Here is a 24,350-nt window from a genome sequence, read left to right as displayed (position 1 = left end):
TGGGGGCAGTATTATAGTAGTTATATTCTTGTACATAGGGGGCAGTATTATAGTAGTTATATTCTTGTACATGGGGGCAGTATTATAGTAGTTATATTCTTGTACATAGGGGGCAGTATTATAGTAGTTATATTCTTGTACATAGGGGGCAGTATTATAGTAGTTATATTCTTGTACATAGGGGGCAGTATTATAGTAGTTATATTCTTGTTAATAGAGGGCAGTATTATAGTAGTTATATTCTTGTACATAGGAGGCAGTATTATAGTAGTTATATTCTTGAACATAGGGGGCAGTATTATAGTAGTTATATTCTTGTACAGAGGGGGCAGTATTATAGTAGTTATATTCATATTCAGAGTGGGCATTATTATTGTAGTTATATTCTTCTACAGAGTGGGCACTATTATAGTAGTTATATTCTTGTACATAGGGGACAGTATTATAGTAGTTATATTCTTGTACATGGGGGCAGTATTATAGCAGTTATATTCTTGTACATAGGGGGCAGTATTATAGTAGTTATATTCTTGTACTTAGGAGGCAGTATTATAGTAGTTATATTCTTGTACATAGGAGGCAGTAATATAGTAGTTATATTCTTGTACATAGGAGGCAGTATTATTGTAGTTATATTCTTGTACAGAGTGGGCAGTATTATAGTAGTTATATTCTTGTACATAGGGGCAGTATTATAGTAGTTATATTCTTGAACATATCGGTACTATATTAGAGTTTATATTATTGTACATAGGGGGCAGTATTATAGTAGTTATATTCTTGTACATGGGGGCAGTATTATAGTAGTTATATTCTTTTACATAGGGGGCAATATTATAGTAGTTATATTCTTGTACATAGGGGGACAGTACTATAGTAGTTAGATTCTTTTACATAGGGGGTAGAATTATAGTAGTTATATTATTGTACATAGAGGGCAGTATTAGAGTAGTTATATTCTTGTACATAGGGGTACATTATCATGGTAGTTATATTCTTATACATAGTGGGGCAGTATTATAGTAGTTATTTTCTTGTACATAGGGGGCAGTATTATAGTAGTTATATTCTTGTACATAGGGGGCAGTATTATAGTAGTTATATTCTTGTACATAGGATCAGTATTATAGTAGTTATATTCTTGTACATAGGAGGCAGTATTATAGTAGTTATATTCTTGTACATAGGAGGCAGTATTATAGTAGTTATATTCTTGTACATAGGGGGCAGTATTATAGTAGTTATATTCTTGTACATAGAGGGCAGTATTATAGTAGTTATATTCTTGTACATAGAGGGCAGTATTAGAGTAGTTATATTCTTATACATAGGGGACAGTATTATGGTAGTTATATTCTTGTACATAGGGGCAGTATTATAGTAGTTGTATTATTGTACATATGAGGCAGTATTATAGTAGTTATATTCCTGTACATAGGAGCAGTATTATAGTAGTTATATTCTTGTACATAGAGGGCAGTATTATAGTAGTTATTATCTTCTACATAGGAGCAGTATAATAGTAGTAATACTCCTGTACATAGGAGCAGTATTATAGTAGTTATATTCTTGTACAAAGGAGGCAGTATTATAGTAGTTATATTCTTGTACATAGGGGGCAGTATTATAGTAGTTATATTTTTGTACATAGGGGGTATTAATATAGTAGTTATATTCTTGTACATGGGGGCAGTATTATAGTAGTTATATTCTTGTACATAGGGGGCAGTATTATAGTAGTTATATTCTTGTACATGGGGGCAGTATTATAGTAGTTATATTCTTGTACATAGGGGGCAGTATTATAGTAGTTATATTCTTGTACATAGGGGGCAGTATTATAGTAGCTATATTCTTGTTAATAGAGGGCAGTATTATAGTAGTTATATTCTTGTACATAGGAGGCAGTATTATAGTAGTTATATTCTTGAACATAGGGGGCAGTATTATAGTAGTTATATTCTTGTACAGAGGGGGCAGTATTTTAGTAGGTATATTCTTGTACATAGGAGGCAGTATTATAGTAGTTATATTCATGTTCAGAGTGGGCAGTATTATTGTAGTTATATTCTTCTACAGAGTGGGCACTATTATAGTAGTTATATTCTTGAACATAGGGGACAGTATTATAGTAGTTATATTCTTGTACATGGGGGCAGTATTATAGCAGTTATATTCTTGTACATAGGGGGCAGTATTATAGTAGTTATATTCTTGTACTTAGGAGGCAGTATTATAGTAGTTATATTCTTGTACATAGGAGGCAGTAATATAGTAGTTATATTCTTGTACATAGGAGGCAGTATTATTGTAGTTATATTCTTGTACAGAGTGGGCAGTATTATAGTAGTTATATTCTTGTACATAGGGGCAGTATTATAGTAGTTATATTCTTGAACATATCGGTACTATATTAGAGTTTATATTATTGTACATAGGGGGCAGTATTATAGTAGTTATATTCTTGTACATGGGGGCAGTATTATAGTAGTTATATTCTTTTACATAGGGGGCAATATTATAGTAGTTATATTCTTGTACATAGGGGGACAGTACTATAGTAGTTAGATTCTTTTACATAGGGGGTAGAATTATAGTAGTTATATTATTGTACATAGGAGGCAGTATTTTAGTAGTTAAATTCTTGTACATAGAGGGCAGTATTATAGTAGTTATATTCTTGTACATAGAGGGCAGTATTATAGTAGTTATATTCTTGTACATAGGGGTACATTATCATGGTAGTTATATTCTTATACATAGTGGGGCAGTATTATAGTAGTTATTTTCTTGTACATAGGGGGCAGTATTATAGTAGTTATATTCTTGTACATAGGGGGCAGTATTATAGTAGTTATATTCTTGTACATAGGAGCAGTATTATAGTAGTTATATTCTTGTACATAGGAGGCAGTATTATAGTAGTTATATTCTTGCACATAGGGGGCAGTATTATAGTAGTTATATTCTTGTACATAGAGGGCAGTATTAGAGTAGTTATATTCTTGTACATAGGGGTACATTATCATGGTAGTTATATTCTTATACATAGTGGGGCAGTATTATAGTAGTTATTTTCTTGTACATAGGGGGCAGTATTATAGTAGTTATCTTCTTGTACATAGGGGGCAGTATTATAGTAGTTATATTCTTGTACATAGGAGCAGTATTATAGTAGTTATACTCTTGTACATAGGGGGCAGTATTATAGTAGTTATATTCTTGTACATAGGGGGCAGTATTATAGTAGTTATATTCTTGTACATAGGGGGCAGTATTATAGTAGTTATATTCTTGTACATAGGGGGCAGTATTAAAGTAGTTATATTCTTGTACATAGGGGGCAGTATTAAAGTAGTTGTATTCTTGTACATAGGGGGCAGTATTATAGTAGTTATATTCTTGTACATAGGGGCAGTATTATAGTAGTTATATTCTTGTGCATAGGAGCAGTATTATAGTAGTTATATTTTTGTACATAGGAGGCAGTATTAAGGTAGTTATATTCTTGTACATAGGGGCAGTATTATAGTAGTTATATTCTTGTACATAGGGGGGCAGTATTATAGTAGTTATATTCTTGTACATAGGAGGCAGTATTATAATAGTTATATTCTTGTACATAGGGGGCAGTATTATAGTAGTTATATTCTTGTACATAGGGGGCAGTATTATAGTAGTTATATTCTTGTACATAGGGGGCAGTATTATAGTAGTTATATTCTTGTACATAGGGGGCAGTATTATAGTAGTTATATTCTTGTACATAGGGGGCAGTATTATAGTAGTTATATTCCTGTACATAGGAGGCAGTATTATAGTAGTTATATTCCTGTACATAGGGGGCAGTATTATAGTAGTTATATTCTTGTACACAGGAGCAGTATTATAGTAGTTATATTCTTGTACATAGGAGCAGTATTATAGTAGTTATATTCTTGTACATAGGAGCAGTATTATAGTAGTTATATTCTTGTACATAGGAGCAGTATTATAGTAGTTATATTCTTGTACATAGGGGGCAGTATTATAGTAGTTATATTCTTGTACATGGGGGCAGTATTATAGTAGTTATATTCTTGTACATAGGGGGCAGTATTATAGTAGTTATATTCTTGTACATAGGGGGCAGTATTATAGTAGTTATATTCTTGTTAATAGAGGGCAGTATTATAGTAGTTATATTCTTGTACATAGGAGGCAGTATTATAGTAGTTATATTCTTGTACATAGGGGGCAGTATTATAGTAGTTATATTCTTGTACAGAGGGGGCAGTATTTTAGTAGGTATATTCTTGTACATAGGAGGCAGTATTATAGTAGTTATATTCATGTTCAGAGTGGGCAGTATTATTGTAGTTATATTCTTCTACAGAGTGGGCACTATTATAGTAGTTATATTCTTGTACATAGGGGGCAGTATTATAGTAGTTATATTCTTGTTAATAGAGGGCAGTATTATAGTAGTTATATTCTTGTACATAGGAGGCAGTATTATAGTAGTTATATTCTTGTACATAGGGGGCAGTATTATAGTAGTTATATTCTTGTACAGAGGGGGCAGTATTTTAGTAGGTATATTCTTGTACATAGGAGGCAGTATTATAGTAGTTATGTTCATGTTCAGAGTGGGCAGTATTATTGTAGTTATATTCTTCTACAGAGTGGGCACTATTATAGTAGTTATATTCTTGTACATAGGGGACAGTATTATAGTAGTTATATTCTTGTACATGGGGGCAGTATTATAGCAGTTATATTCTTGTACATAGGGGGCAGTATTATAGTAGTTATATTCTTGTACTTAGGAGGCAGTATTATAGTAGCTATATTCTTGTACATAGGAGGCAGTAATATAGTAGTTATTGTCAGAACCTGCAACTCTCGGGGCCGCCGTGCCCGCACCACCGGTCCTGCCACCCGGGCTACAGGAGTGCGGCGTAGGGGAGCCCCGGTTCTGGTGATCTCCCCGGGCCGCTGTAAGACTGGTCGCCGCCGGGTTGCTAGGGAGGCAGCTGGTGCTTCTAGTCACTTGACTACCAGGCTGGCTTCCCTAGTAACGGTCTGTGCTGCAAGACTGGGGGCGTGCCCCCAGCACCTCCCTGATTAGCCCTGCTGCTGTCAGGCTCCCCGCCCCAATCAGCTTCTGGGGCGGGAGCACTGACAGCATTTAAATATGTGTGTTTTCCTTTCAGGCCTTGCCAGTGTTAGTTTGGTTCTCCAGCTGCACCCGCGTTTATCCTGACTGCTCTTGTGACCTCGGCTTTTCTGACACCTGCTTTTGGACTTGACTACGTTTTGCCTGACCCCTCTGTACTGCGTACCCTCTTGTTGCCTACCCGGATTGTCTGACCATTCTACCGTTGTTTGTCTCAGTGTCTGTTTGTCTCCCGTGTCCCGCTTCCCTAGTGAGGGTAGGGACCGTCGCCCAGTTGTCGCCCTGGGGGTTAGCCCAGGGGGGCAAGTAGGCAGGGACAGGGGTTGCGGGATATCTCAGGGACCCCCATATCCCGGACACTGTCCTGACAGTAACACTGGCCGAACGAAGGTCAGACCCTTGCATCCGCCCGGCGACTTTGAGCCCCTCGATGGAGGCCGTGGCGGCTGTAGCGAACCAGGTCCAGGCCCTTACGACCCTTGCCCAGGACCTAACCGCCCGCTTGCAGCCACGGGAACAAGTGGCAGCTGCAGGCCCCATGCAGCCCTCGTCCGCTCCAGGAACAATGTCAGAACCTCGAGCCACGCTTCCGGATTGCTTCTCCGGAGAGAGAGATCAGTTTTTTGCATTTAGGGAGAGCTGCAAGCTCTACTTTGATCTCCGCCCCCACTCCTCTGGTACTGAATACCAGAAAGTGGGAATCGTAATTACCCGCCTGAGGGGAGAGCCCCAAAATTGGGCTTTCTCGCTACCAGCTGGCTCTCCAGCCCGACTATCCCTTGACGCCTTTTTTTCCGCCCTGGGTCAAATTTATGACGAACCCGACCGGGCGGGCTACGCAGTCTCCAAACTTCTGGCCCTGCGCCAGGGTTGTAAGATGGCGGAGGACTACTGTTCCCAATTTCGTCAACATTGTACGGAATCCCGGTGGAACGATGCCGCCCTAAAAGACTTATTTTTGACCGGCCTGTCTGAGGGTCTCAAGGACCTACTTGTGGCCCACCCAGAGCCTAGAACTCTGGAGCAAGCCATGTCGCTGGCTATTCGAGCCGACCGACGTTTGAGGGCCAGACACGCCGCTCGGACCACCCCACTCCCCACATCTACTTCTTCGACTGACCCGACCTTTTACCCTCCCACCACCGAGGCCATGGAGCTGGGAGCCATGACCCCCAAGCAACGACGGGAACACCGCCTGAAGAAGAACCTCTGCTTCTACTGTGGGGAGCCGGGTCACCGCATTGCTACCTGCGCTAAGAAGCCACGGCAGGAAGAACTCCCGCTCCTAGGCAGTCGTCGGGGGGACTGTCTAGGAGCCAAGGTACTCCCTGTGTTGTCCAAGATGTTAGTGCCGTGCACCCTAGAATTTCATGCTTTCCACCGCACTGGGCAAGCCTTTGTTGATTCTGGGGCTGCGGCTAATTTCGTTAACTTTAATTTCGTTGCTCAACTGTCCGGAGTTTTGTTACGTTTAGAGACTCCGATTCTGGTTTCAGGAGTGGACTCCACTCCATTGCAAGCAGGGGTGGTTAATCTGGTTACCCCTGAAGTAAGGTTTACGATAGGAGCCTTACACGTGGAAACCTGCACCTTTCTAGTGATGAGAGATTTGTCTGTGGACGTCGTCCTAGGCCTCCCCTGGCTCCGGGAGCACAACCCGGTAGTAAATTGGGACACGTTGGAACTGGTAAAGTGGGGTCCCCGCTGTGTCAACCACCTTTGTGCGGTGAAGGTGGGAATCTCCACCTGCGAGGGGACCCCCTACCAGAATACCTCTCCGAGTTTTCTGACGTGTTCTCCAAACAACTATCTGAAGCTCTGCCCCCTCATAGGGAATGGGACTGTAAAATAGACTTGATTCCTGGGGCCAAACTTCCTAAGGGCCGCATTTATAACGTTACGGTCCCAGAGAGAGAATCCATGAGGGACTACATCCACGACAGTCTGGCCAAGGGGCACATCCGGCCCTCAGAATCCCCGGTGGGTGCCGGGTTTTTCTTCGTTGAGAAGAAGGATGGGGGTCTCCGGCCCTGTATTGACTATAGAGAGCTAAATAAAATCACAGTCCGAAACCAGTATGCTCTTCCACTCATTCCTGACCTCCTCAACCAGGTCGCTGGTGCCCGATGGTTTTCTAAACTTGATCTCAGGGGAGCATACAACCTCATCCGCATTCGGGAAGGGGATGAGTGGAAAACCGCCTTCAATACGCCCCTCGGGCATTTTGAATACCTAGTTATGCCTTTTGGATTGTGTAACGCCCCCGCCATTTTTCAGGGGTACATGAACTCAGTGTTTCAGGATATCATGGGGGTGTTCGTGGTTGTATATCTAGACGACATTTTGATTTTTTCCTCCGACTTGCCGAGTCACCATACTCACGTTCAGACTGTGCTAGCTCGACTCAGACATAACAAGCTGTTTGCTAAACTCGAGAAATGTGTTTTCGGGGTACAAAAGATATCATTTTTGGGGTATATCATCACGCCATGCGACTTCCAGATGGATCCTGAAAAGGTGAAGGCCATCACGGAGTGGGCCCAGCCAGGGTCGTTGAAAGCCCTTCAACGCTTCCTCGGCTTCGCCAACTACTATCGCAAATTCATTAAAGACTTCTCCGTGGTGGCTAAACCTCTAACTGACCTCACCAGAAAGGGGGCAGATGTGAGGACCTGGTCTTCTGAGGCTCTGAGGGCCTTCGATACCCTAAAGGCGGCGTTCTCTTCTGCACCTGTCCTAGTACAACCGGATCTGTCCAGCCCTTTTGTGGTGGAGGTAGATGCCTCTGAGTTTGGTGTGGGAGCGGTACTGTCCCAAGGTCCCTCCACTCTCACCAACCTTAGACCGTGTGCCTATTTTTCTAGGAAGTTTTCTTCCACCGAACGGAACTATGACATAGGCAACCGGGAATTGCTGGCGATTAAGTGGGCTTTCGAAGAGTGGAGGCATTTTTTGGAAGGAGCCCATCACCAGATCACGGTACTCACAGACCATAAAAACCTCACCTATCTAGATTCCGCTAAGAGGTTAAATGCTCGGCAAGCCCGCTGGGCCTTGTTTTTCTCTCGGTTCAATTTTGTTGTTACCTATAGACCCGGTTCTAAGAATGTCAAGGCTGATGCCCTGTCTAGGAGTTTTGGTTCTCCGGAACCTTCCGAGCCGGAGCCTGAGAGCATTCTCTCCCCTGGGGTGGTCCTCGCTGCTGTCTCCTCCGACCTTTCACCTCTCATTTACGCCGCTCAACAATCGGCTCCTGAAGCCCTTCCGGAAGGTAAATTATTTGTCCCGTTATCACTGAGATTGAAAGTGTTAGAGGAGACACATGCTTCAGTCCTAGCTGGACACCCCGGCATCAGGGGTACTCTGGAGTTAGCGGCCAGACTCTATTGGTGGCCGCACATGGCCAAGGATGTACGGGTATTTGTGTCCGCGTGCCCGGTTTGCGCAAGGGGGAAGAACCTCAGGAGACGTCCTGAGGGGCCTCTTCTGCCCTTGCCCATTCCGTCCAGGCCATGGTCCCATTTGTCCATGGATTTTATTACTGATCTGCCATCCTCGCTGGGGAATACGGTCATTTGGGTAATAGTTGACCGTTTCTCTAAAATGTCTCATTTTGTTCCGCTTGGCAAGTTGCCTAACGCCAAACTTTTGTCTGAGATGTTCATCAAGGAGATTGTTCGGTTACATGGGATCCCCGAGGATATTGTGTCAGATAGAGGGGTTCAGTTCGTCGCTCGCTTCTGGCGAGCCTTCTGTAAAAATCTAAACGTTAATTTGTCCTTTTCCTCCGCTTTCCATCCCGAGAGTAACGGACAAACGGAACGGATGAATCAAGAACTTATCCAGTATCTGCGACTGTTTGTCTCTGATAACCAGTATCAGTGGGCCAACTACTTACCTCTCGCCGAATTTGCTATTAACAACCATGGTAACTCGTCGACCCAACTGTCACCTTTTTTTTGTAACTATGGGTTTCATCCCCGGTTCTCGCTTTCTACTCCTTTTGTCTCGAACAATCCGGCCGCTGACATATCCGCTGAAGAACTGTGCACAGTTTGGGCCCAGGTTCGTAAGAACCTTCAGGGTTCCCAAGAGAAACTGCGTAAATACGCAAATAAAAGACGGACTATCTCTGCACCTTTTGTGGTCGGGGAGCAGGTTTTATTATCATCCAAGAATCTGAGACTTAAGGTTCCCTCCCTGAAACTTGCTCCTCGGTTCATTGGCCCATTTACGGTTTCTCAGGTTATCAACCCGGTGGCATATAAGTTGGCACTTCCTGACCCCTGGAAGGTCCACAAGGTTTTTCACAAGAACTTGCTTAAGAAGTATGTGACTCCAGTTCTCCCCACCCAGAACCCACCTCCTCCCTCTCTGGTACAGGGGGAACTGGAGTATGAAGTAGAAAGGCTTGTGGATGCCCGACGGGTTAGAGGTGGGCTGCAGTACCTGGTCCACTGGAGAGGATTTGGCCCTGAGGATAGGACGTGGGTCCCTGCCAGGGACGTTCATGCGCCACGCCTAGTCCAGTCATTCCACAGGGCTTTCCCGCTTAAGCCCGCACCGGGCCATGGGGGTCCGGTGTCCCCCCGTAGAAGGGGGGGTACTGTCAGAACCTGCAACTCTCGGGGCCGCCGTGCCCGCACCACCGGTCCTGCCACCCGGGCTACAGGAGTGCGGCGTAGGGGAGCCCCGGTTCTGGTGATCTCCCCGGGCCGCTGTAAGACTGGTCGCCGCCGGGTTGCTAGGGAGGCAGCTGGTGCTTCTAGTCACTTGACTACCAGGCTGGCTTCCCTAGTAACGGTCTGTGCTGCAAGACTGGGGGCGTGCCCCCAGCACCTCCCTGATTAGCCCTGCTGCTGTCAGGCTCCCCGCCCCAATCAGCTTCTGGGGCGGGAGCACTGACAGCATTTAAATATGTGTGTTTTCCTTTCAGGCCTTGCCAGTGTTAGTTTGGTTCTCCAGCTGCACCCGCGTTTATCCTGACTGCTCTTGTGACCTCGGCTTTTCTGACACCTGCTTTTGGACTTGACTACGTTTTGCCTGACCCCTCTGTACTGCGTACCCTCTTGTTGCCTACCCGGATTGTCTGACCATTCTACCGTTGTTTGTCTCAGTGTCTGTTTGTCTCCCGTGTCCCGCTTCCCTAGTGAGGGTAGGGACCGTCGCCCAGTTGTCGCCCTGGGGGTTAGCCCAGGGGGGCAAGTAGGCAGGGACAGGGGTTGCGGGATATCTCAGGGACCCCCATATCCCGGACACTGTCCTGACAGTTATATTCTTGTACATAGGAGGCAGTATTATTGTAGTTATATTCTTGTACAGAGTGGGCAGTATTATAGTAGTTATATTCTTGTACATAGGGGCAGTATTATAGTAGTTATATTCTTGAACATATCGGTACTATATTAGAGTTTATATTATTGTACATAGGGGGCAGTATTATAGTAGTTATATTCTTGTACATGGGGGCAGTATTATAGTAGTTATATTCTTTTACATAGGGGGCAATATTATGGTAGTTATATTCTTGTACATAGGGGGACAGTACTATAGTAGTTAGATTCTTTTACATAGGGGGTAGAATTATAGTAGTTATATTATTGTACATAGGAGGCAGTATTTTAGTAGTTAAATTCTTGTACATAGAGGGCAGTATTATAGTAGTTATATTCTTGTACATAGAGGGCAGTATTAGAGTAGTTATATTCTTGTACATAGGGGTACATTATCATGGTAGTTATATTCTTATACATAGTGGGGCAGTATTATAGTTGTTATATTCTTGTACATAGGAGCAGTATTATAGTAGTTATATTCTTGTACATAGGGGGCAGTATTATAGTAGTTATATTCTTGTACATAGGGGGCAGTATTATAGTTGTTATATTCTTGTACATAGGAGCAGTATTATAGTAGTTATATTCTTGTACATAGGGGGCAGTATTATAGTAGTTATATTCTTGTACATAGGGGGCAGTATTATAGTAGTTATATTCTTGTACATAGGGGGCAGTATTATAGTAGTTATATTCTTGTACATAGGGGGCAGTATTAAAGTAGTTATATTCTTGTACATAGGGGGCAGTATTAAAGTAGTTGTATTCTTGTACATAGGGGGCAGTATTATAGTAGTTATATTCTTGTACATAGGGGCAGTATTATAGTAGTTATATTCTTGTGCATAGGAGCAGTATTATAGTAGTTATATTTTTGTACATAGGAGGCAGTATTAAGGTAGTTATATTCTTGTACATAGGGGCAGTATTATAGTAGTTATATTCTTGTACATAGGGGGGCAGTATTATAGTAGTTATATTCTTGTACATAGGGGGCAGTATTATAGCAGTTATATTCTTGTACATAGGGGGCAGTATTATAGTAGTTATATTCTTGTACATAGGGGGCAGTATTATAGTAGTTATATTCTTGTACATAGGGGGCAGTATTATAGTAGTTATATTCCTGTACATAGGAGGCAGTATTATAGTAGTTATATTCTTGTACACAGGAGCAGTATTATAGTAGTTATATTCTTGTACATAGGAGCAGTATTATAGTAGTTATATTCTTGTACATAGGAGCAGTATTATAGTAGTTATATTCTTGTACATAGGGAGCAGTATTATAGTAGTTATATTCTTGTACAGATTGAGCAGTATTATAGTAGTTATATTCTTGTACATAGGGGGCAGTATTATAGTAGTTATATTCTTGTACATAGGGGGCAGTATTATAGTAGTTATATTCTTGTACATAGGAGCAGTATTATTGTAGTTATATTCTTGTACATAGGAGCAGTATTATAGTAGTTATATTCTTGTACATAGGGAGCAGTATTATAGTAGTTATATTCTTGTACAGAGGGGGCAGTATTTTAGTAGGTATATTCTTGTACATAGGAGGCAGTATTATAGTAGTTATATTCATGTTCAGAGTGGGCAGTACTATTGTAGTTATATTCTTCTACAGAGTGGGCACTATTATAGTAGTTATATTCTTGTACATAGGGGGCAGTATTATAGTAGTTATATTCTTGTACAGAGGGGGCAGTATTTTAGTAGGTATATTCTTGTACATAAGAGGCAGTATTATAGTAGTTATATTCATGTTCAGAGTGGGCAGTATTATTGTAGTTATATTCTTCTACAGAGTGGGCACAATTTTAGTAGTTATATTCTTGTACATAGGGGACAGTATTATAGTAGTTATATTCTTGTACATGGGGGCAGTATTATAGCAGTTATATTCTTGTACATAGGGGGCAGTATTATAGTAGTTATATTCTTGTACTTAGGAGGCAGTATTATAGTAGTTATATTCTTGTACATAGGAGGCAGTAATATAGTAGTTATATTCTTGTACATAGGAGGCAGTATTATTGTAGTTATATTCTTCTACTGAGTGGGCACTATTATAGTAGTTATATTCTTGTACATAGGGGGCAGTATTATAGTAGTTATATTCTAGTACATAGGGGGCAGTATTATAGTAGTTATATTCTTGTACATAGGGGGCAGTATTATAGTAGTTATATTCTTGAACATATCGGTACTATATTAGAGTTTATATTATTGTACATAGGGGGCAGTATTATAGTAGTTATATTCTTGTACATGGGGGCAGTATCATAGTAGTTATATTCTTTTACATAGGGGGCAATATTATAGTAGTTATATTCTTGTACATAGGGGGACAGTATTATAGTAGTTAGATTCTTTTACATAGGGGGTAGAATTATAGTAGTTATATTATTGTACATAGGAGGCAGTATTTTAGTAGTTAAATTCTTGTACATAGAGGGCAGTATTAGAGTAGTTATATTCTTGTACATAGGGGTACATTATCATGGTAGTTATATTCTTATACATAGTGGGGCAGTATTATAGTAGTTATTTTCTTGTACATATGGGGCAGTATTATAGTAGTTATATTCTTGTACATAGGGGGCAGTATTATAGTAGTTATATTCTTGTACATAGGAGCAGTATTATAGTAGTTATATTCTTGTACATAGGAGGCAGTATTATAATAGTTATATTCTTGTACATAGGGGGCAGTATTATAGTAGTTATATTCTTGTACATAGGAGCAGTATTATAGTAGTTATATACTTGTACATAGGGGGCAGTATTATAGTAGTTATATTCTTGTACATAGGGGGCAGTATTATATTAGTTATATTCATGTACATAGGGGGCAGTATTATAGTAGTTATATTCTTGTACATAGGGGGCAGTATTATAGTAGTTATATTCTTGTACATAGGGGGCAGTATTAAAGTAGTTATATTCTTGTACATAGGGGGCAGTATTAAAGTAGTTGTATTCTTGTACATAGGGGGCAGTATTATAGTAGTTATATTCTTGTACATAGGGGCAGTATTATAGTAGTTATATTCTTGTGCATAGGAGCAGTATTATAGTAGTTATATTTTTGTACATAGGAGGCAGTATTAAGGTAGTTATATTCTTGTACATAGGGGCAGTATTATAGTAGTTATATTCTTGTACATAGGGGGGCAGTATTATAGTAGTTATATTCTTGTACATAGGAGGCAGTATTATAATAGTTATATTCTTGTACATAGGGGGCAGTATTATAGTAGTTATATTCTTGTACATAGGGGGCAGTATTATAGTAGTTATATTCTTGTACATAGGGGGCAGTATTATAGTAGTTATATTCTTGTACATAGGGGGCAGTATTATAGTAGTTATATTCTTGTACATAGGGGGCAGTATTATAGTAGTTATATTCCTGTACATAGGAGGCAGTATTATAGTAGTTATATTCCTGTACATAGGGGGCAGTATTATAGTAGTTATATTCTTGTACACAGGAGCAGTATTATAGTAGTTATATTCTTGTACATAGGAGCAGTATTATAGTAGTTATATTCTTGTACATAGGAGCAGTATTATAGTAGTTATATTCTTGTACATAGGGAGCAGTATTATAGTAGTTATATTCTTGTACAGATTGAGCAGTATTATAGTAGTTATATTCTTGTACATAGGGGGCAGTATTATAGTAGTTATATACTTGTACATAGGGGGCAGTATTATAGTAGTTATATTCTTGTACATAGGGGGCAGCATTATAGTAGTTATATTCTTGTACATAGGGGGCAGTATTATAGTAGTTATATACTTGTACATAGGGAGCAGTATTATAGTAGTTATATTCTTGTACATAGGGGGCAGTATTATAGTAGTTATATTCTTGTACATAGGAGCAGTATTATAGTAGTTATATTCTTGTACATAGGAGGCAGTATTATAGTAGTTATATTCTTCTACATAGGGGGCAGTATTATAGTAGTTATATTCTTGTACATAGGGGGCAGTATTATAGTAGTTATATTCTTGTACATAGGGGGCAGTATTATAGTAGTTATATACTTGTACATAGGGAGCAGTATTGTAGTAGTTATATTCTTGTACATAGGGGGCAGTATTATAGTAGTTATATTCTTGTACATAGGAGCAGTATTATAGTAGTTATATTCTTGTACATAGGAGCAGTATTATAGTAGTTATATTCTTGTACATAGGGGGCAGTATTATAGTAGTTATATTCTTGTACATAGGGAGCAGTATTATAATAGTTATATTCTTGTACAGATTGAGCAGTATTATAGTAGTTATATTCTTGTACATAGGGGGCAGTATTATAGTAGTTATATTCTTGTACATAGGGGGCAGTATTATAGTAGTTATATTCTTGTACATAGGAGCAGTATTATAGTAGTTATATTCTTGTACATAGGAGCAGTATTATAGTAGTTATATTCTTGTACATAGGGGGCAGTATTATAGTAGTTATATTCTTGTACATAGGGAGCAGTATTATAATAGTTATATTCTTGTACAGATTGAGCAGTATTATAGTAGTTATATTCTTGTACATAGGGGGCAGTATTATAGTAGTTATATTCTTGTACATAGGGGGCAGTATTATAGTAGTTATATTCTTGTACATAGGGGGCAGTATTATAGTAGTTATATTCTTGTACATAGGGGGCAGTATTATAGTAGTTATATTCTTGTACATAGGGGGCAGTATTATAGTAGTTCTTGTACATAGGGGGTAGTATTATAGTAGTTATATTCTTGTACATAGGGGGCAGTATTATAGTAGTTTTATTCTTGTACATAGGGGGCAGTATTATAGTAGTTATATTCTTGTACATAGGGGGCAGTATTATAGTAGTTATATTCTTGTACATAGGAGCAGTATTATAGTAGTTATATTCCTGTACATAGGGGGCAGTATTATAGTAGTTATATTCTTGTACAAAGGAGCAGTATTATAGTAGTTATATTCTTGTACATAGGGGGCAGTATTATAGTAGTTATATTCTTGTACATAGGGGGCAGTATTATAGTAGTTATATTCTTGTACATAGGGGGCAGTATTATAGTAGTTATATTCTTGTACATAGGGAGCAGTATTATAGTAGTTATATTCTTGTACATAGGGGGCAGTATTATAGTAGTTATATTCTTGTACATAGGGGGCAGTATTATAGTAGTTATATTCTTGTACGTAGGAGGCAGTATTATAGTAGTTATATTCTTGTACATAGGGGGCAGTATTATAGTAGTTATATTCTTGTACATAGGGGGGCAGTATTATAGTAGTTATATTCTTGTACATAGGGGCAGTATTATAGTAGTTATATTCTTGTACATAGGGGGCGGTATTATAGTAGTTATATTCTTGTACATAGGGGCAGTATTATAGTAGTTATATTCTTGTACATAGGGGGCAGTATTATAGTAGTTATATTCTTGTACTTAGGAGGCAGTATTATAGTAGCTATATTCTTGTACATAGGAGGCAGTAATATAGTAGTTATATTCTTGTACATAGGAGGCAGTATTATTGTAGTTATATTCTTGTACAGAGTGGGCAGTATTATAGTAGTTATATTCTTGTACATAGGGGCAGTATTATAGTAGTTATATTCTTGAACATATCGGTACTATATTAGAGTTTATATTATTGTACATAGGGGGCAGTATTATAGTAGTTATATTCTTGTACATAGGAGGCAGTATTATAGTAGTTATATTCTTTTACATAGGGGGCAATATTATGGTAGTTATATTCTTGTACATAGGGGTACAGTACTATAGTAGTTAGATTCTTTTACATAGGGGGTAGAATTATAGTAGTTATATTATTGTACATAGGAGGCAGTATTTTAGTAGTTAAATTCTTGTACATAGAGGGCAGTATTATAGTAGTTATATTCTTGTACATAGAGGGCAGTATTAGAGTAGTTATATTCTTGTACATAGGGGTACATTATCATGGTAGTTATATTCTTATACATAGTGGGGCAGTATTATAGTAGTTATTTTCTTGTACATAGGGGGCAGTATTATAGTAGTTATATTCTTGTACATAGGGGGCAGTATTATAGTAGTTATATTCTTGTACATAGGAGCAGTATTATAGTAGTTATATTCTTGTACATAGGGGGCAGTATTATAGTAGTTATATTCTTGTACATAGGGGGCAGTATTATAGTAGTTATATTCTTGTACATAGGGGGCAGTATTATAGTAGTTATATTCTTGTACATAGGGGGCAGTATTAAAGTAGTTATATTCTTGTACATAGGGGGCAGTATTAAAGTAGTTATATTCTTTTACATAGGGGGCAGTATTATAGTAGTTATATTCTTGTACATAGGGGGCAGTATTAAAGTAGTTATATTCTTGTACATAGGGGGCAGTATTAAAGTAGTTATATTCTTTTACATAGGGGGCAGTATTATAGTAGTTATATTCTTGTACATAGGGGGCAGTATTATATTAGTTATATTCATGTACATAGGGAGCAGTATTATAGTAGTTATATTCTTGTACATAGGAGCAGTATTATAGTAGTTATATTCTTGTACATAGGGAGCAGTATTATAGTAGTTATATTCTTGTACAGATTGAGCAGTATTATAGTAGTTATATTCTTGTACATAGGGGGCAGTATTATAGTAGTTATATTCTTGTACATAGGGGGCAGTATTATAGTAGTTATATTCTTGTACATAGGAGCAGTATTATTGTAGTTATATTCTTGTACATAGGAGCAGTATTATAGTAGTTATATTCTTGTACATAGGGAGCAGTATTATAGTAGTTATATTCTTGTACAGAGGGGGCAGTATTTTAGTAGGTATATTCTTGTACATAGGAGGCAGTATTATAGTAGTTATATTCATGTTCAGAGTGGGCAGTACTATTGTAGTTATATTCTTCTACAGAGTGGGCACTATTATAGTAGTTATATTCTTGTACATAGGGGGCAGTATTATAGTAGTTATATTCTTGTACAGAGGGGGCAGTATTTTAGTAGGTATATTCTTGTACATAAGAGGCAGTATTATAGTAGTTATATTCATGTTCAGAGTGGGCAGTATTATTGTAGTTATATTCTTCTACAGAGTGGGCACAATTTTAGTAGTTATATTCTTGTACATAGGGGACAGTATTATAGTAGTTATATTCTTGTACATGGGGGCAGTATTATAGCAGTTATATTCTTGTACATAGGGGGCAGTATTATAGTAGTTATATTCTTGTACTTAGGAGGCAGTATTATAGTAGTTATATTCTTGTACATAGGAGGCAGTAATATAGTAGTTATATTCTTGTACATAGGAGGCAGTATTATTGTAGTTATATTCTTCTACTGAGTGGGCACTATTATAGTAGTTATATTCTTGTACATAGGGGGCAGTATTATAGTAGTTATATTCTAGTACATAGGGGGCAGTATTATAGTAGTTATATTCTTGTACATAGGGGGCAGTATTATAGTAGTTATATTCTTGAACATATCGGTACTATATTAGAGTTTATATTATTGTACATAGGGGGCAGTATTATAGTAGTTATATTCTTGTACATGGGGGCAGTATCATAGTAGTTATATTCTTGTGCATAGGAGCAGTATTATAGTAGTTATATTTTTGTACATAGGAGGCAGTATTAAGGTAGTTATATTCTTGTACATAGGGGCAGTATTATAGTAGTTATATTCTTGTACATAGGGGGGCAGTATTATAGTAGTTATATTCTTGTACATAGGAGGCAGTATTATAATAGTTATATTCTTGTACATAGGGGGCAGTATTATAGTAGTTATATTCTTGTACATAGGGGGCAGTATTATAGTAGTTATATTCTTGTACATAGGGGGCAGTATTATAGTAGTTATATTCTTGTACATAGGGGGCAGTATTATAGTAGTTATATTCCTGTACATAGGAGGCAGTATTATAGTAGTTATATTCCTGTACATAGGGGGCAGTATTATAGTAGTTATATTCTTGTACACAGGAGCAGTATTATAGTAGTTATATTCTTGTACATAGGAGCAGTATTATAGTAGTTATATTCTTGTACATAGGAGCAGTATTATAGTAGTTATATTCTTGTACATAGGGAGCAGTATTATAGTAGTTATATTCTTGTACAGATTGAGCAGTATTATAGTAGTTATATTCTTGTACATAGGGGGCAGTATTATAGTAGTTATATACTTGTACATAGGGGGCAGTATTATAGTAGTTATATTCTTGTACATAGGGGGCAGCATTATAGTAGTTATATTCTTGTACATAGGGGGCAGTATTATAGTAGTTATATACTTGTACATAGGGAGCAGTATTATAGTAGTTAAATTCTTGTACATAGGGGGCAGTATTATAGTAGTTATATTCTTGTACATAGGAGCAGTATTATAGTAGTTATATTCTTGTACATAGGAGGCAGTATTATAGTAGTTATATTCTTCTACATAGGGGGCAGTATTATAGTAGTTATATTCTTGTACATAGGGGGCAGTATTATAGTAGTTATATTCTTGTACATAGGGGGCAGTATTATAGTAGTTATATACTTGTACATAGGGAGCAGTATTATAGTAGTTATATTCTTGTACATAGGGGGCAGTATTATAGTAGTTATATTCTTGTACATAGGAGCAGTATTATAGTAGTTATATTCTTGTACATAGGAGCAGTATTATAGTAGTTATATTCTTGTACATAGGGGGCAGTATTATAGTAGTTATATTCTTGTACATAGGGAGCAGTATTATAATAGTTATATTCTTGTACAGATTGAGCAGTATTATAGTAGTTATATTCTTGTACATAGGGGGCAGTATTATAGTAGTTATATTCTTGTACATAGGGGGCAGTATTATAGTAGTTATATTCTTGTACATAGGAGCAGTATTATAGTAGTTATATTCTTGTACATAGGAGCAGTATTATAGTAGTTATATTCTTGTACATAGGGGGCAGTATTATAGTAGTTATATTCTTGTACATAGGGAGCAGTATTATAATAGTTATATTCTTGTACAGATTGAGCAGTATTATAGTAGTTATATTCTTGTACATAGGGGGCAGTATTATAGTAGTTATATTCTTGTACATAGGGGGCAGTATTATAGTAGTTATATTCTTGTACATAGGGGGCAGTATTATAGTAGTTATATTCTTGTACATAGGGGGCAGTATTATAGTAGTTATATTCTTGTACATAGGGGGCAGTATTATAGTAGTTCTTGTACATAGGGGGTAGTATTATAGTAGTTATATTCTTGTACATAGGGGGCAGTATTATAGTAGTTTTATTCTTGTACATAGGGGGCAGTATTATAGTAGTTATATTCTTGTACATAGGGGGCAGTATTATAGTAGTTATATTCTTGTACATAGGAGCAGTATTATAGTAGTTATATTCCTGTACATAGGGGGCAGTATTATAGTAGTTATATTCTTGTACAAAGGAGCAGTATTATAGTAGTTATATTCTTGTACATAGGGGGCAGTATTATAGTAGTTATATTCTTGTACATAGGGGGCAGTATTATAGTAGTTATATTCTTGTACATAGGGGGCAGTATTATAGTAGTTATATTCTTGTACATAGGGAGCAGTATTATAGTAGTTATATTCTTGTACATAGGGGGCAGTATTATAGTAGTTATATTCTTGTACATAGGGGGCAGTATTATAGTAGTTATATTCTTGTACATAGGAGGCAGTATTATAGTAGTTATATTCTTGTACATAGGGGGCAGTATTATAGTAGTTATATTCTTGTACATAGGGGGGCAGTATTATAGTAGTTATATTCTTGTACATAGGGGCAGTATTATAGTAGTTATATTCTTGTACATAGGGGGCGGTATTATAGTAGTTATATTCTTGTACATAGGGGCAGTATTATAGTAGTTATATTCTTGTACATAGGGGGCAGTATTATAGTAGTTATATTCTTGAACATAGGAGGCAGTATTATAGTAGTTATATTCTTGTACATAGGAGGCAGTATTATAGTAGTTATATTCTTGTACATAGGAGGCAGTATTATAGTAGTTATATTCTTGTACATAGAGGGCAGTATTATAGTAGTTATATTCTTGCACATAGTGGACAGTATTATAGTAGTTATATTCTTGTACATAGGGGGGCAGTATTATAGTAGTTATATTCTTGTACATAGGGGGCAGTATTATAGTAGTTATATTCTTGTACATAGGAGCAGTATTATGGTAGTTATATTCTTGTACATAGCGGGCAGTATTATAGTAGTTATATTCTTGTACATAGGGGGGCAGTATTATAGTAGTTATATTCTTGTACATAGGGGGCAGTATTATAGTAGTTATATTCTTGTACATAGGAGCAGTATTATGGTAGTTATATTCTTGTACATAGGAGCAGTATTATAGTAGTTATATTCTTGTACATAGGAGCAGTATTATAGTAGTTATATTCTTGTACATAGGAGCAGTATTATAGTAGTTGTATTTTATTTTAACAATCACTGAAAACGGCAGCATGTTTCCAACTAATACCTTGCATTTATTATATATTATTTATATGCAGTGCGGCTTTTAAACGTCTGGGGGAGCCCAGGGTGGCAGTACCAATGTGGTTCCTTTATTGAGGTTCAGGACAACACGCCCAACTATTATGATGTCATAAATAGGTTGGACTGGAGGTGGACTACATGTATCAGAAGGTCTGGCACTTTGTATCCACTCTGTGTAGGAGTATATACCAAGCAGCCATCCCCCTCTATATTAAGAGGCTGTGTGAGTGGCTGTCTCATCGGTGTCCCTCACAGGTGCAATTAGCTCCCTCGTTTGGCAGTTTGCTATCTGCATGCTGCAGTTGGTGCCCGTTTCCCCTCCTCAGTCAGTAAGCATAAGGCCGTTTTCAGTGATTGTTGGTTTTTATATTTTCCCTTCTGTGACGTATTTATATTTTATTTAAAAGCGTCTTCTTTATAGAATGCAGGAATGTTTTTTGTGTAATGTACCTTTAAACAGCAGTTCAATATCTACTGATAATGCATAACACAATTATTATGAATGGCCGTTTTGTAAAGTGTTTTGGTGACGTACAGCAAAGCCTGTGAAAGTGTTGACCAAGAACCACAGCAATGTCAGTAGACAGAGGCTTATGGGAGAATACATGTGCAGCTTTATAAATCTTTATTACAAGCTGGTGTCAATTAAAGTGCCCGGCCTTGTTCCTGGTGGCGGCAGGAGGCATTTCTTCAGAGCGGCATACTTGTGGTATGTTTATATATACTATCCAGCAGCACTGTCTCTGCTTCCTGCAGCAAGAGTGTTTTTGTTCTTTTTCAACCAAGGTTGTGCGGTTACGCTCCACTTTACTTACATCGGCTGCATACCTCTATAACAACAAGTGCTGCTGTATCATTTTGGTTACCGCATTCTTGGTGGCGTAAATAGTTGGACGCCTTCGAGCAGTTTCCACATTTCAATGTATGAAGAGTCTATTTTCTCCGTCAATATATCATAGTGTTTAATGGACCTTCCTTTATTCAGAGCCATAGGATTAGTGCGCCTCCGTCAGACTGCCTTCAGTTTATACAACAGACCTCTTCTGTTTTCGAGACCCTTCCAACGAACAAACCCAGATTAAGAAGTCGCTCTCTAATAGGCTAATCTTATGGCCTTAGACAACGATCAGTCCCGACCGACTCATATCCTCACATCCCTCAAAGGTAGCTATAATTGACCTGATCGAATACGTGAAGACTCAAGATATTTTGTAAGAAACATTCTATATTTTGTGATCACCTTCTATCAATAATGAAATTAATTGAAGATCAAACACAATCTAGTGGATTTACCATCATGTCTGTCACCCCTTAAAAAGGAGTTGTCCACTTTGTAAAACTGTTTCTACATAACTTATTAAGTACTGATCTGTTAATAGAAGAGGCTCACCTGTTCAGGATCCTGATACTCATATTTGGGTGTGGTTGCATGAGTGTCTTTGTCTCTGGAGGACCCCTCTGGTCTGGCATTACACAGACAACCCATTGATATGAATGTACACTGAGCAATGCTTAACGTTACATGCGGTGGTGCTGCAGGGAAATTAAATACTTACTAGGAAGTGTAGTGTCCCAGCGGGTCCTACAGAACACTCACGTTACACTTGTCCTATCTCATCTGTTTGGAGGCTGTCCCTGGATCCGGAGGGTGTTGTCTGTGGGACAGACCCTGTGTCTCTCCTTCTGCTCTAAGTCAGCTGGTCTCCCATTGACTGAGAGTCAGGTTTAATCTTACTGGTGCAGAGCCCAAGGGCGGGAAGCAAAGACACCAGTCCCTATGCAAGAGAGAGAGAGAGAGATTGGCTATTAAAGGAAGTTACAGTTAGCAGTTAGTGTGAGTAAGGAGAGGTTGAGGTTCCGTAGTCGGCGAGGAGCAGGAGTTCAGTGAGTTATCAGTTACCCAAGGTAGAGTGAGGTGACCAACTAGCTCCCTTGACATCAATCCGCAGAGAAATAGAAGATCCATTCTAAGGTCCATCTTCATCTAACAGGGAGTTAAAGCCACCCGGTGAAGTTAACGCCAGGAATAGCCTTATAGTCGCTTGTGCCTCTGCTTCATAATATCCTACAGTCAAATCTAACTGAATTGTTTCATCTAAATTCACTAGTGGGGAATTTGTCTTGTAAATCAACCTTCAAGAGAATGAGAGAGAGGGTTGAAGTCAGAGCATCATTAATGCGACATTACTGTATCTTGCTTGTGTATTACTGCAGTCTTGAATACCTACTCTAAATATGTCTTCAGAGAATTGTAAAGTTTACTTGCTGCAAAATACCAAACTCTGTAAATCTGCCCACTCTCAGATTACTAAATTAAACTGGACTCGTCTCCGTTATTTCTGCGACATCATCCGGAGTGTCCAATTAGAGTGTGGCATCAGTGTGACAAAGTGCAGGCCTCTGGCCATACCTACAGTAAGCTCATTGGGGCATTACAACCCCCAAATCTTGGCTTCCTATGAACAGGATAGTTCCTTCTGTGCCTTACAACCATAAAATCAAGATGTCGGTTGCTGCAGATAACCCCGCTGGCAACCAACAAGCCATTGATAACCCTGCAGGTGTTGCTGCGCCAGTTAATGCTGCTGCATCAGTTGTTGCGCCTGCAGAATCAGCCCCTGCGAGTACTAGCACCCCTAGCTTTGCACCGCTAACTATGCCCTATTGCTTAGGACCATCTAGAAGGTACCGCTGCCAGAGAAATTAAGACATGGTCGCGTGAGTACAAAAAGACGGTGGAAGACATTATGGATAGGCTACAGACTATCTTTGATAAACATACCATGTCGGAAATAAAGAAACGCTTCTTTAATAAAAGTCATAGAGTTGGAGAGAATATGCACTGTCCCTGCAGGAGGACATGAAGGCCGTAGTAATGGCCGACACTAAGGAGGCTGCTGGTGCAGACCAGGCTCTTAGGGAACAGCTTATTGAGGGCTCATTAACCGAGATTTTCAGGAGCTGAAGATGCTGTTGGTGCAGCACCCCGATATTACATTCTTACAATTCAAAGAACTGGCCATTACTATTCTGGGTACGGAGCCCTAGACCGCTGAGGGGGAGGAGCCTAAGATGAGAATGAATGTGTTGAGTGACGTGAGCTTGCCCCGCCCCCATAAGGGACATATACAGACAGGCGGAACAATCTAGCAGTGATATGTCTGCTCCACTGCTAGAGATGCAGAAGCAGATGACCGAGCTGACTCATAGTGTTGCAGTGCTATGCCAGAAAGTCAACGAGTTAGAAAGCCGACGTCCAATGCTCTAGACATTACTGCCCAAGTGTC

At 38.8% G+C, this 24,350-nt stretch overlaps 1 long non-coding RNA gene across 1 annotated transcript in view; it reads right to left on the bottom strand.

The window, feature by feature from the left end:
• Window positions 1-22,700, bottom strand: part of LOC136578890 (uncharacterized) — a 57,834-nt gene extending 35,134 nt beyond the window's left edge. Inside the window, exon 1 of the long non-coding RNA XR_010786681.1 lies at window positions 22,620-22,700. This is a non-coding gene — a long non-coding RNA (uncharacterized lncRNA). The remainder of the gene's footprint in view (window positions 1-22,619) is intronic.
• Between the last annotated feature and the right edge of the window lie 1,650 nt (window positions 22,701-24,350).

This window comes from Eleutherodactylus coqui, chromosome 9 (assembly GCF_035609145.1).
Source record: "Eleutherodactylus coqui strain aEleCoq1 chromosome 9, aEleCoq1.hap1, whole genome shotgun sequence".
Taxonomy (NCBI): Eukaryota; Metazoa; Chordata; class Amphibia; order Anura; family Eleutherodactylidae; genus Eleutherodactylus; species Eleutherodactylus coqui.
Note: the sequence above shows the minus strand (reverse complement) of the source record. Positions and strands in the feature narration are given on the sequence as shown.